At 43.7% G+C, this 13,337-nt stretch overlaps 3 pseudogenes; all 3 read left to right on the plus strand.

Moving 5' to 3' along the window:
* Nucleotides 1–5,691: 5,691 nt before the first annotated feature.
* LOC148365591 (U2 spliceosomal RNA) lies at nt 5,692–5,863 on the plus strand (annotated as a pseudogene).
* A 208-nt stretch (nt 5,864–6,071) lies between these two features.
* Nucleotides 6,072–6,273, plus strand: LOC148365592 (U2 spliceosomal RNA; annotated as a pseudogene).
* A 252-nt stretch (nt 6,274–6,525) lies between these two features.
* On the plus strand, nt 6,526–6,694 carry LOC148365593 (U2 spliceosomal RNA; annotated as a pseudogene).
* The last annotated feature ends 6,643 nt before the right edge of the window (nt 6,695–13,337 follow it).

The raw sequence follows: 13,337 nt of genomic DNA on the forward strand, positions 1-13,337 counted from the left end.
GAAGAGCCTCAGTTCGACCAAAGACCACGTCGAGCGGTGTGAGGGAGCCTACATCAATGCTCCAGAACCTAGCGAGAGTGCTAGGCAACGCTCGAGGCAGCAGCACAGATGGGAGGATACCACCTTCAGGACGGCTCAGGAAGTGGCAACGGCCCTGGTAGATGGGCAACGCAACCCTGAAGGTGGCGGGCGTCCCCAGGAGACTTAATAAATGCAACAGTTCAGCGGGAGTAGCGCCACTCAGACCAAACTCCAGACAAGCCGCCACAATGAACAAAAGACGAGCAAAACTCACAGTCATGGTTTTGTAGCAGTGCACTCACTGGGGACAAGTGCCCCACCCAGACCCTCCCCACCCAGGGGACGCACAGCAGCCCATTAAACATAAACGTGGGCCAGAAGGCGTTTTGGGACGATTTCGGCATTCGGCCACGGCAAGACCGCAGCACCATCCGAGCGCCATTGCAGGCAGACTGGGCCAGGGGATATGGTGTAAAGACCGGCAACATTACCACCGAGCAAGCAGAAGCTCAGCCCTACAGGAAACTCACTACAGCCCAGCTTCAGCAAGCACCACAAAGGTAAGCCAACAGGCCATTCGGCACTAGCCAGTGACCCTAATATGGGACACAAGGAGTAGCACAAGGACGAAGCCGTTGTGTGCGCCGACCGAGCAGACAGCACTTTGGCGCCAAGAATAGCGTGTCGAGCTGGTCGGCACAACCACCTAGCACCTAACCAGGCACCTTGGAGACCCAACACACAAGCAGGTGGGACGCCAAACCTGCCTCCTGGTCAGGGTATTATAGCCCTACAGTTGGCAACAGGCCATGGAACACCTAAGCACAGCTGTCAAAGAAGTGACAACCACATACAGTGTGTAACCCAACCTACAATGCTCCCCCTGGGCACCGACTAAAGAAGTCAAGTCATTTTTATTTGTATAGCCCTTAATCACAATTAGTCTCTAAGGGCTTCACAATTTATTACATAAAAGACGTTTAGGTTTTTCGTATGCTGTAGAGTAGAAGTGAGTTTTAAGCCTAGATTTAAACATTTCCACCGAGGTAGCAGATCGGATCTCAGGGGGAAGAGCATTCCACAACACCGGTGCCCGGATGGAGAACGCTCTCGAACCAGCGGAACACTTCTTGGCTCTTGGGATCACCAGGAGACCGGCGCTCTCGGAACGAAGGCTTCGGGCCGGGACATAGGGGGAGATCAGATCTGAAAGATACGAGGGGGAAAGTCCATGTATGATTTTGTATAGTAGTAGGAGAACCTTAAAATCGCATCTTAGGCTAACAGGGAGCCAATGCAGGTTAGCCAAAATTGGGGTGATGTGATCGTACTTTCTTGTCCTTGTTAAAAGCCTCGCTGCAGCATTTTGTACCAGCTGAAGACTCTTGAGTCTGGTCATCGGAAGACCGGAAAGTAGTGCATTACAGTAATCGAGACGGGAGGTAACAAACGCGTGAATTATGATTTCCACATCTGACTGAGAAAGTATAGGACGAATTTTACCAATGTTACGGAGATGGAAGAAAGCGGTTCTAGAGGCAACAACCAGCGCAACCAGGCTCAAAGTATCATCCATCACCACGAACGAATGACCACTGAGCAACGTGGGACTTTGCCCCGAAGACAAAAAAGGCCAGCGCCAGCCACGCCAAAGCGCTGACGGACCAGACTCACTTCATACGGCCAGGTGCAGACAGCCCACCAGAGGAGAAGCTGAGACCACAGCAATAGCAAGGCGGACCGCACACCTCCTTGGCAGCACAACCCAAGACCCACTCGGCTGGGGTGACACAGTTGGCGTGGGTGCCCTACCCGGCGGTGAGAAAACACCCACAGCAACAACGTAGAATCAAACAGGGACATGGCAGCCGGAAGACATTGGGGAGGCAGTCATGACAAAAAAAAACACTCGGCTCGCAAGTAGTCAAACCAGGAAATAATCTAACCAGCGTCGGCATCGGCCGCAGTGGTAACGCGGGTCTGGCCGGGTTTGGAAGCGGTAGCCCTGAAGCTAACAGGAAGCTGGCCGAACAAAAAAAATTAAAATACAGCCAGCAAGCAGGCAAACGGGGGAATAATTGAAAACAGCTCCAGCATTGGTCCCAGTGACAACACAGGGCTGGCTGGGATTAGACGCGGCAGCATCGATGCTAAGAGGGAGCTGGCCAAACAAAAAACACACAGCCTGTTAGCAGGAAAACTGGCAAATAACTAAAAACAGCGCAGGCATAGGACCCAGTGACAATGCAGGGCAGGGTAGGGGTTTAGATGCAGCAGCCTCGATGCTAACCAGAAACTAGCCGAACAAAAGACACACAGCCTGCAAGCAGGAAAATCGGGGAATGATTGAAAACGGGGACAGCATAGCACCCAGTGACAATGCAGGGCAGGCTAGGATCGGATGCAGCAGCCTCGATGCTAACCAGAAGTTAGCTGAGCAAAAAAAAACGCAGCCTGCAAGCAGGAACCGGGGAATAAATGTAAACAGCCAGGACTGGACGCGGTAATCCCGAAGCTAGCGATCAACTAGCTGAATAAAAAACATTTACATGCTAGCAGGCAAACCAGGGAATAATCAGAAGCGGCGTCAGCATCGGCCGTAGCAACCACGTGGAAACACTGAAATCAGACCCTTTAGCCCCGATGCTAGCTGGGAATTTACATCGGGCTAAAGGCGAGCCAGACACCAAGTTGCAACTGCGGCATGTAAACAAACCCTGGGCAGCTTTCGAGGACGGAGAATAATCAAACAGCTCCGACAAAAACCGTCTCAAGGCTAATAACAGTAGGAATGGCAATAACGCCAATCCCTTCAAGCTAAGGAAAGCGGTATGCACCTGCCTCTCGAGAAAAAAAAAGGTGACTCAACTGTAATAAGACGGGAAATTATAGACATTCCTAATTAGACGGGTGTGATGGAGTAACTCATTTTAGTATGCAATTCTCAAACTGCAAACTGAAATTCCGTACTTGTAACACCGCCTTTAGCAGTTGGTAGGTTTGAAATAGAACCCTTTTTGTACGTTACTTTCCATCGCATTATTGTTGCCGGCAGCAGCTCAGTTGAAAGATTTGGTAGCAAACAAAACAGAAGACTTACTAGATCATGTGACATAATTGTCTTATTCCCTAAGCACGTGCTTGCACTGGCTGGGGGATTTTGGCAGTTATTTTACCTGCCAAAATCTGACTCCCCTGCTAATATGGACCCTGTTTGAGGTATATACTTGTGACTTCTAGGGTAACCCTTTGTGACATAAATATGTCAGCACAGTGATTTTGAAGGGTTTCAGACGTTTCTCATAATATTACTATAATTAGTAATAATGATAATAATAAAAACAATCTAGCTTTGTCGGACACCTATTCAGTAACACATCACAAAGTGGAGACATTCCTTTGTAGTTGGATCCCAAAGCCAAAAAAACATGTTAAGTTTAAAGTGTGTCTTACTTTGCAAACAGTTTGGGCAAGGAAGTCCGATGTTAAATGAAAAAAAACCCGATTTGTTTACGCCGCGGGATTCAATGCAACCAGGGTTTCATTCACAATAAAAATACATTACATATGGCTATCATAGTAGAATAGAATAGAATAGAATAGAATAGAATATACCTTTATTGTCATTGTTACAAAATGGGTTAACATATTGTGACAACGAAATTGGGCATTTGTGTACAATTAGTTGTGATCGTGGATATCATAGCGTACATTGACGTTGGTGACTTTTGCATCCGCGTTAACAAACGCATTTTGTAGAATACGATCGCGCTTTACTGTTTTAATAAACGCATTATATAGACTATGACCGCTTAATTGTTTTAATTAGCTCGCCTTATTCTTTTAATAAACTTATTATATTGAATACGATCGCTTTTGTCGGAAGCGCAGCAGAATGCGCGTTCACGCGAGGGGGGGAAGGATTTTGCGGGGGAGGGTTGGACACAGCGCGTTTTAATGTGTCCGCCTTTTCAGGCTCCTCCGTTGAATTCATGTTCATGTTTCGTCTCGTAATGACGTTTAACACTTGACGTGCGAGGTACAACGCTCCCGAGGCATAATGCACAAACAGCACGGTCATCTGTCCATGCTGGCTAAAAAGAACGAGATTCGTTCATTAATCGCGCGCCGGTGTTTCTGTGGGTGGGTTAAAACACAGATCTCTCCTCTGCGAGGCACCGCGCAGACACACGCTCACTGTAAAGCCGCTAAACAACATTGCGCGCAATGAAAATGTCAAAATTTCAGGTAAAAATGCGCATGTAAAAAAAAATCACTATTACTTTGCCGTTCGCTCGCATGCCACTGGTTAACACCTGACCGTGTCATAGCCTAGACCAGGGGTCGGCAACCTATCGGAATGCACTTTACAAAGGTGTGATGATAAAATCAGCTCAAATGCTTTTTCACATGTTATCTGCACCACTGATGCTCTAGTGCAAGGGTGTCAAACTAATTTTAACCTGGGGGCCACACGATAGAACAAACATTCTTTCGGGGGCCGGACTAGTAGATTGAGGAGAAATAAAAAACTGAGAAAGACATAAGAAAAAGATAGGGAGAGAAAAGAGAGAGTGTGGGACAAGAAAAGGGAGAAATGGAGAAAGAGAGAGAGAAACAAAAGAGAAATAGTAAAAGAGGGGGGTAGAAAGAGAGAAAAAAATCCAAAGAGAAAAAGAGAGGAGATGAAAGAGGAGCGAAAGAGAGAAGGTTAGAAATAAAGATGGGGAAAGCAAGACAGAGAGAGAGAAAAGGAAAAAATAGAATAGAATAGAATAGAATAGAATATACCTTCATTGTCATTGTTACAAATGGGCTAACATATTGTGACAACGAAATTGGGCATGACACTCCAGTTTTACACATTCATAGTGAGGTATGAGCAAGAAGATTAAGGAACAGAGAAGATAATGTTATAAGACACTGGGTTCATTATTGGAAGTCGAGTTAGCTAAACGAAATTCAAAAATCACAGCACACAGCCTTTCACGAGAGTACTAAGGCTGAACCACGGCCAGAATTTTCTGGCCGTGAAGCAGATGCTGTTGAGCGCTGTTGGACGTTTAGAGACCGCCATATAGACGAGATAGAGCAGTGCTTTACTCGCGGTCGGAAATTTTAACGTGGTTGGCCGCGTTCAAAACTTTTGAGCTGCTCAAAAGTTTGAGCACGTGTTAAACCGCGTGCCGCACACGCGGTCAACACGAGGAAATGACGCGGAAATGGCGCGCAAACGACGTGCTCTGGCCGCGGCCAGGGCGTGCTTACACATGGGTAGGACGGGAAATTTCAGCGGGTAATCGTGGGTGGAGCATGGTAATAGCATGTTTTGCGCCTGTATCGCGGTGTTATTACGTGAAATTAGCGTGTTACGCGTGTGACAGTCAAACGCCTTTCTCCGCGTATAAACAGCGCGAATGCCGAGCATCAGTTGTGCTCGTGACGTCAAGGGGGTGAACATGGATCCCCGTCAGCGTAGTTTCTCTTCATTTCGAATAAATCTTTCGGTGCATTCGCAATGGTCGCAACAAGGCTTTAAGGCCAGGACCTTAACTTGGCCTTGTTTTTGGACTGTGTACATCATATTCAGTTACAATTGCTAGGTCCTTAGCTTGGCCATAAAAGCTGCTTTGATGCTAGGTCCTTAGCTTGGCCTTTGATGCTAGGTCCTTAGCTTGGCCTTTTGGCCTTTTAGCAAGGCTTTGATGCTAGGTCCTTAGCTTGGCCTTTATACTGCTCTGTAGCTTTGATTTTTGCATTCCGGAGATGGAATAAGAGCTTGCTCTATCCAATCCACGCATCGGCCCGGTATTGCAGTACCTCCGGGAACGGTGCATTCGCAATGATCGCAACAAGGCTTTAGGGCTAGGACCTTAGCTTGGCCTTTTGGCTGAGAGTAAGTGTCCCGGCTCCTAGGCTTTGTAGCGTATTATGAACTGACCGATAACGGATAATGAATAATGAATAACGAAGATAGATAAATAACCCTTAAAAACCCCTTTTAGTGATTAGGATTCTACACTTCAACCGCAGCAAGGCATAGAAGCTAAGTACTTAGCTTGGCCTTGTAGCAAAGCTTTGATGCTAGGTCCTTAGCTTGGCCTGTAGCAAGGCTTTGATACTAGGTTCTTAGCTTGCCCTTTGAAGTCACAATCTTTGATTTTTGCATTTCGGAGATGAAATATGAGCTTACTCTGTCCACTCCACGCATCGGCCCGGTATTGCAGTACCTCCGGGAACGGTGCATTCGCAATGATCGCAGCAAGGCTTTAGGGCTAGGACCTTAGCTTGGCCTTTTGGCTGAGAGTAAGTGTCCCGGCGCCTAGGCTTTGTAGCGTATTATGAACTGACCGATAACGGATAATGGATAATGAATAACGAAGATAGATCAATAACCCTTAAAAACCCCAAAACCCCTTTTGGCCAACTGTGGTTATAGAATTGTGTACTAAATTTGATGCTGGGTCCTTAGCTTGGCCTTAGCTCGGCCTTGATGCTAGGTCCTTAGCTTGGCCTTTGGCCTTGATGCTAAGTCCTTAGCTTGGCCTTTTTTGTACTTTCTATGAAGTCACTATCTTTGATTTTTACATTTCGGAGATGGAATATGAGCTTGCTCTGTCCACTCCACGCATCGGCCCGGTATTGCAGTACCTCCGGGAACGGTGCATTCGCAATGATCGCAGCAAGGCTTTAGGGCTAGGACCTTAGCTTGGCCTTTTGGCTGAGAGTAAGTGTCCCGGCTCCTAGGCTTTGTAGCGTATTTTGAACTGACCGATAACGGATAATGGATAATGAATAACGAAGATAGATCAATAACCCTTAAAAAAACCCTTTTGGCCGAGAGTAAGAATCCCGGCTCCTAAGCTTTGTAGCGTCTTATGAAATGATCGATAATATATAGTGATTAAAGAAGATAGACCAACAACACTTTGTTTGTCAACGCGGATGAAAAAGTCACCAACGTCAATGCACGCTTCCAACAGAAGCGATCGCAGCAGAATGCGCGTTCACGCGAGGGGGTGGATGTGTTGCGTAGGAGTCGGATTTGGGCACAACACCGGCTCGGGAGCTTTTATACCCGTGGTCCACACGAGAGAATGACGCAGAAATGACGCGATGAGGAAGCGGAACAGTCGCCGGCGTCTTTTTTCCGGCCATACCACAGATGAACGGCGGGTTGGCCAAATTTGCGCATTTTCCATCCCGGGCAACCACGGGCAAAAAAAAAAAGCAAAATTTTAGCCGTGATTCAGCCGCAAATGTCTGTGTGACCGGCCCCTAACATTATATTCGTATGAGGTAGTGTTGGCACGAGTTTTCAGTTTTTTTGTGCGGTGTCTGTTTGAGCAGTGAACAAACATAGTGCAGACAGCATGTACGTGAGTACCATTTTACATACGTGTGAGGTAGTTTTTTTGCAACAGTTTTCAGTTTTTTGTGCGGTGTCTGTTTAGGGTGGTAATGGCTGTGGGGAAGAAACTGTCTCTGAGTCTGTTCGAAGAGAGCAAACGAAGGTAAAAAGACACAAAGAGAAAAATACAAAGAGGAACGAAGAAAGACAAAAAGAGAGACAGAGAGAGTGAAAGAGAAAGAGATAGAGAGCTAAAAAAAAGGGAGGGAGAGAGAGAGAGAGGGGGGGTACAGCGTCTTTATGAGAGGCACTTGGCTTTGGCAACATCAAATGGACATATTTCAACCTGCAGCTCGTTTTTCTCTTGCGCTTCCCTCAGCAATATTTCGCGGGCCGGATTCAATCCCCTAGCGGGCCTGATCCGGCCCGCGGGCTGCCTATTTGGCATCCCTGGTCTAGTGCATCTGATCTCGGCAGGAACCAGGGTGCTCTCCTAAGGACACCTTAGGGGCCTGGGTACCTGTTCTGAAAATAGATCACCTCGCTGGAGTATTGTGATTTTTGAATTTCGTTTAGCTAACTCGACTTCCAATAATGAACCCAGTGATAACATAGTAACATCATAATAGTAACATGATAAGTTATTCTTTTAGAAATGCATATCAAACTGAGTGCCCTTTTGCACTTATTAGTAACAAAAAGGAGCTGTAAGCTTGAAAATGGTTAGAGACCCCTGGTCTTGTGGAAAGTACAGTGGAACCTCGGTTCTCGACCATAATCCGTTCCAGAACCCTGTTCGAAAACCGATTTGGTCGATCACGGAAAATCGTTTTTACCATTGAAAGTAATGTAAAATCATTTTAATCCGTTCCAACACCCTGAATATTTAGCAAGAACGTAAACATGAAGCTAACCCAGGCTAATCGTACGTTCGCGTTAGCGTAATCTTCCGTATGAAAGATTACGCTAACATGAACGTGTAAAATAAAGCAAAAGTATTATGAATAGGATTTCTTACCTTTGTGGTGGACGGTGGGGAGAGAAAAATCATCAAACGTTTTTCAACCTCTTCCAAAACTTGCGGCAGTTGCTTGCTTACAGCGCTAACTTCCTTAGCCGCATCACTCGATTTCACAGCCTCCTTATTCTTTACTATCGTACTGATAGTAGATTTAGCCACGCTGTATTCACTAGCAAGATCGGAAATTCGTACACCTCTTTCATATTTAGCTATTATGTCTTTCTTAAAGGCAATAGTTGGACGAACAACTTGTTTTTTTTTTCACCTGTCCTGCGTGCACCGACCTTCTTCGGAGGCATAATTAGGGGCTAAAACACCCGTACGCCGCTAAGCATCGCACCCTAGCGTACCGGCGTTCGAACTCCGATTTTTTGACAGAACAGCGAAGCAAGAATTTCTCAAAATTTTTGGTCGAACACCGATTTGTCCGAACCTCACAGGCGTTCGAAAACCGAGGTTCCACTGTAGATGGTGCCCTCATTACCACGACTCGAGTTTGAATCCCGTTGCACACAATATATTGCCATTAGGGCCAGTGATAATTATCAATTATGCAATCATTATTGGTATACTTTTCCAATCTTATCCACCTTATCCACTTTCAATTTTTCGGCCAATGGGGTCAATGTACCGCGGCCGCATTCCAGTCTCAAAGTCACGTAATCCTGCTGTTTACTGGCATCGCTCTGGCATTAAAAAAATCCGCCAAGCATAGCGAAGCGTTCTTCTCTATCGCCAATTATTCTCTTTTTTGAAAGCTTTTACTTTCGTTAACATATTAAAGTACACGGAAGTATTAAATGTTGCTCATAGATGTGACAACAATTATAATGTTGTGATGACATTATGATCGGGCAGTAGCTCAGGAGGTAGAGCGCTCGTCTTGGCATCAAGGGATCGCAGTTCGAATCCCGCCTCCTCCGTGTTACATGTCGAAGTGTCCTTGGGCCGACCCCTGATCTATAGCCAAGGACAAACAGACAGGGCCCTTATCTTCATTGACGCAGAACTTCGCAGAAAGTTTCGTTGTTTCTAGGTATTGGTGTGACGTTAAAGGGGGAACTCTATCAAAATACACGCCAATGTTGTTGTCCGTCCAAATTGTGCTAGTTTAAGTTCTCAACTTCTAGTTTGTATTTATTTAATTCTATTTTTGTTGTTTTGTGTTCTATCCAAGCTTCTTCAGTGGATGATTAGTCGAAGAAAAGTCCATAAATCCAAGTCAAGTCAAGTCACATTTATTTGTATAGCCCTTAATCACAAAAATGTCTTAAAAGACTGCACAGGATTACACCATGGCCTGATCTTAAACCAACATGCGGGCAAGGAAAAACCCAAAACCTCAGCGTGAGGAAAAAAGAAACCTTGAGAAAGGGTCTCACAAGTGGTAATCCCCCTTCCAGGATGACCAGGGTGGGATAGATCTAGCCTTGAGTTACAGTACTCAAACAATCCAAAGTATATGAACTCAAAACAGTAAAAACAATTCACCTAAAGTGTGTGTAGCCACCCTTCAGAATAACTAAACAAGGTTTTTCATCCGTTTCCCCTAAAATGACCATCTAAAAACGTTCGTGGTGCTCCAAAAAGGCGAAACGACTTTTAAAAAGAATAAACTCGGCTCTTTAATTTAATTGGTCATTAAAGAATAATTTATTTACCACCCATATTTTCTACAGTGGTGTTAAAATCAAATCGAATGGCAAACATTACCATATTCTCAGGATCATTCTGTGGTCTTATGTTGTTAAGTGACCACTTTGCCGCTCTTTTCTTATTTTGAGAACATGACACACTGGAGCAAATTTCAATTATTTATTTTTTCAATTTATTACTCCTTAACACCAGCTCTTTTTTTTTTTTTACAAGTTTGGCTCGGGTTGTTTATATCATTTGCAGAAACGTTCAGTCTAATTACTGGGTGGATCATATAAATTTATGAAAGGAGGCAAAGTTAATTAAGCTTCAAAGGTAGTTTGAGGCAAACAATTATGTTGCCGCGCACTGTTTTATGATGTCGTTAATGATTAACCTTCAAATGAATTATCAGATCATTTAGTTTCCACTTTTAATAATCTGCTGAGTTAGTGAATATGGTGCAAGTAAATGACACAATCAGAAGAGAAGTTTAAAGTTCGCACGTGAGCAAAATCAAGCACATTTTAAGCACTTTCAAAGCCATATTTCCAATTTGTCTAGCACCATCAAACGAAAAAAATCGGTTTTGAATTCTGTATTCTGTAGAGCCACAAATATATCTGTGACTTACATATACATTTTTTTTGTCTTGTTTTTGCAGACATGTCTTTATCGAGACATTTGATTTTTCAATCTCGGCTAAATCGCAAATATATTTGTTTTTGAGACAAATCTGGGTGTTGGGCAATGTTCCCTGTAATTTCCCACGGGTCCGAGCGTTCACACAAAGTCGGTGAGCAACGCTTGAAACAACAGTGAGCAACAGCAACCCCAAGTGTGGCAACTAACTCATTATCAAACATGTCCAAAACTTGACATCACGTTACATTTTGCTAAGTTTCCGGCAATGCAAATTTTGTTTTCATTTTTGAATGAATTGACTAATGTATTATTGCAAAGGTTGTACGGCCTACAAACGTCGTTTGTTTTTACAACAATTCTTTTACAAGATTTCCATTTCTTTTTTTCCTGGTATCTTTTGTCGCATAATTTTAACATTTTGGGGGGCTTATTTAGTCGGTTGCACGATCCACAACTGTATTTAATCACATTTTTTAGTGGAAGTACAATGTTGGCAACAAGATTGACTTGGTATAATTGGAAATTATTTGAATGCAACACAAACTTTTTCTTCTTTTTCCCTGTTTTTTTAATTTTTTTTTAAATTCATTTAAAAAAAATCTCATTTTGTTCATTTTTTCCTAGCTGTTACTTTTTTCTTTTTGTTCTCTATTTACCTTTTTTTCTTTGTTTCTTTTTATTTTCTTTTTGTCTGGCTTTTTTGCTGAATTTTTCCTTCTTTTTTCTCTTCATTTTGTTTCTTTTTTCTCAGCTTTTCACTACTTTTTCATTTTGGTATTTTTTGTTGTTTTTGTTTTATTCCCCCTTCCTTTAAGTCATTTTGTGGATAATTTTACATAATATTTGGTCATATAGGAATAAAGAAGCAAAAACAACCTGAAGAGCTGTTTAGGACCCGAAAGAGCCGGTTCCTTTTAGTGAGCCGAAGAAGCTGGTTCTCGAAAAACTCTACTGACTTTACTCAACTTCGTTCTACTTCGACATTGACTTCAAAATACCGCATTTAGAACACAGTGTCGGGGCAACTCGTGTATTTTTACCTTCATGCACTGTAACTTTGACTTAATTCGCTTCTTAATTAGCAATTTCGAGCCCTGATTTTTGTGAGCTGGCTAGATTTTCTTGTGCGCTGAGAATGTGCGGGCAGTGCGCGATTGCGCGCGCAGCTTAGAAGGAACATTGGTGTTGGGTAAACGTTGCAGGAAGCACTTCCCATTACAATACACCACTGGGAAACACTACCTTAATTCTTTCATCTATCTCTCTATCTCTCTATCTATCTATCTATCTATCTATCTATCTATCTATCTATCTATCTATCTACCTTGGTCATATCCCTATAGAGGGGTGACCGACAGCAAGACAAACACGTACAATACCAAAGAAAATAAAAAAGGGGGAAAAAATTGCAAAAACTCACACATGTTCAGACCATGGCCAACCCAAATGCTCAAACACCCAAACAAGTTAGGCACCTCGGCACCTAAGTTGGTCAAGCTTTCGTCCCCCCAGATGAAATGGGACACAAGAAAGCGGCCATGTCACTCGGGTCAGGGTGACACAACACACTCTTTCGTTCAACAGCGGGGCCCGACAGCTTTCACAGGTTTACCCCTGGCGCATCATACAGGTGCCCTGCCCATTCCTTAGAACATGTCTAAAAATCCCACTATCCTTTTACAACACCTCTCCACTCATTCCTATCACCAACAAAAGCTCGAGCTTCCTCTAGATTTAGACCTCTTTCCCGCGGTGCACTCATAACACCATAATTCTTTCATGAGACATGATATATTTCCATAATTGATACATAATCCTTGCACTAATACACTTTTCATTGTGTCCTGTTTTGGTGTGGCATGCACCTACCTTCTTGGGCATGAACCACAATACCGTAAAACCTAATGCCAGCTGACGTTATTCAGTGTCGGTGACGGTTTTTGAGCAGACTTATTGAGAAATATGGCAACAATTTTAAGCATTTACTAGCACTTCATCCAAATTCAAGTGCTTTTCAATCCTTGAAAACACAATTTTAAAGTTCAAACATTTTCAAGGATTTCAAGCACCGGTACGAACAGTGTTTATGCAACCGATTTATTTTTCATCGTAACTCAGTGCTCAAGAAAAGCAACCTGGAAGACTAACTGCTGGTTTCCTTCTACAGAGCCAACCTTACCAAGCCCAGAAAATCATCAGTTGCTCTAACACTACCGCAGCAGAGCCGACAACATTATAAAGGACCTCTCTATCCCTGGCCACCCCACCACCTCTTTGACCTGCCGCCCTTTGGGCAGACACAAAAAGTTAAAGGGACAGTGTGTACCTTTAGATGTCACCATATCGTGCAGTGCAACTAAAACAAGTTCTACAGAGCACACGGAACAATAAAAATTACAGAGAATCAAAGTCACCAAACTGCACCATTTTTCTCCTCATTTTTCTGCCTTGCCGTTTGTAGAGACAGAAAAAAAGAAATGAGAAGAAAAAAAAAGAAGTAAAAGGGGAATATCGGACAATGGGAAGAGAAAAAGAAGTCAAAGAAAATAAGGAACAAAGACAGAAAAAAGGAAGAAAAAAAACACAAACACAATAAGACAAGCAAGAAAAAAAGAAGGAAAAACAGGAAAAAAGACAAACAGAGCGAAACATAATAAAAGAGAA

The sequence above is a fragment of the Urocampus carinirostris genome, chromosome 5 (genome assembly GCF_059441175.1).
Source record: "Urocampus carinirostris isolate Australia breed hairy pipefish chromosome 5, RoL_Ucar_1.0, whole genome shotgun sequence".
NCBI lineage: Eukaryota > Metazoa > Chordata > Actinopteri > Syngnathiformes > Syngnathidae > Urocampus > Urocampus carinirostris.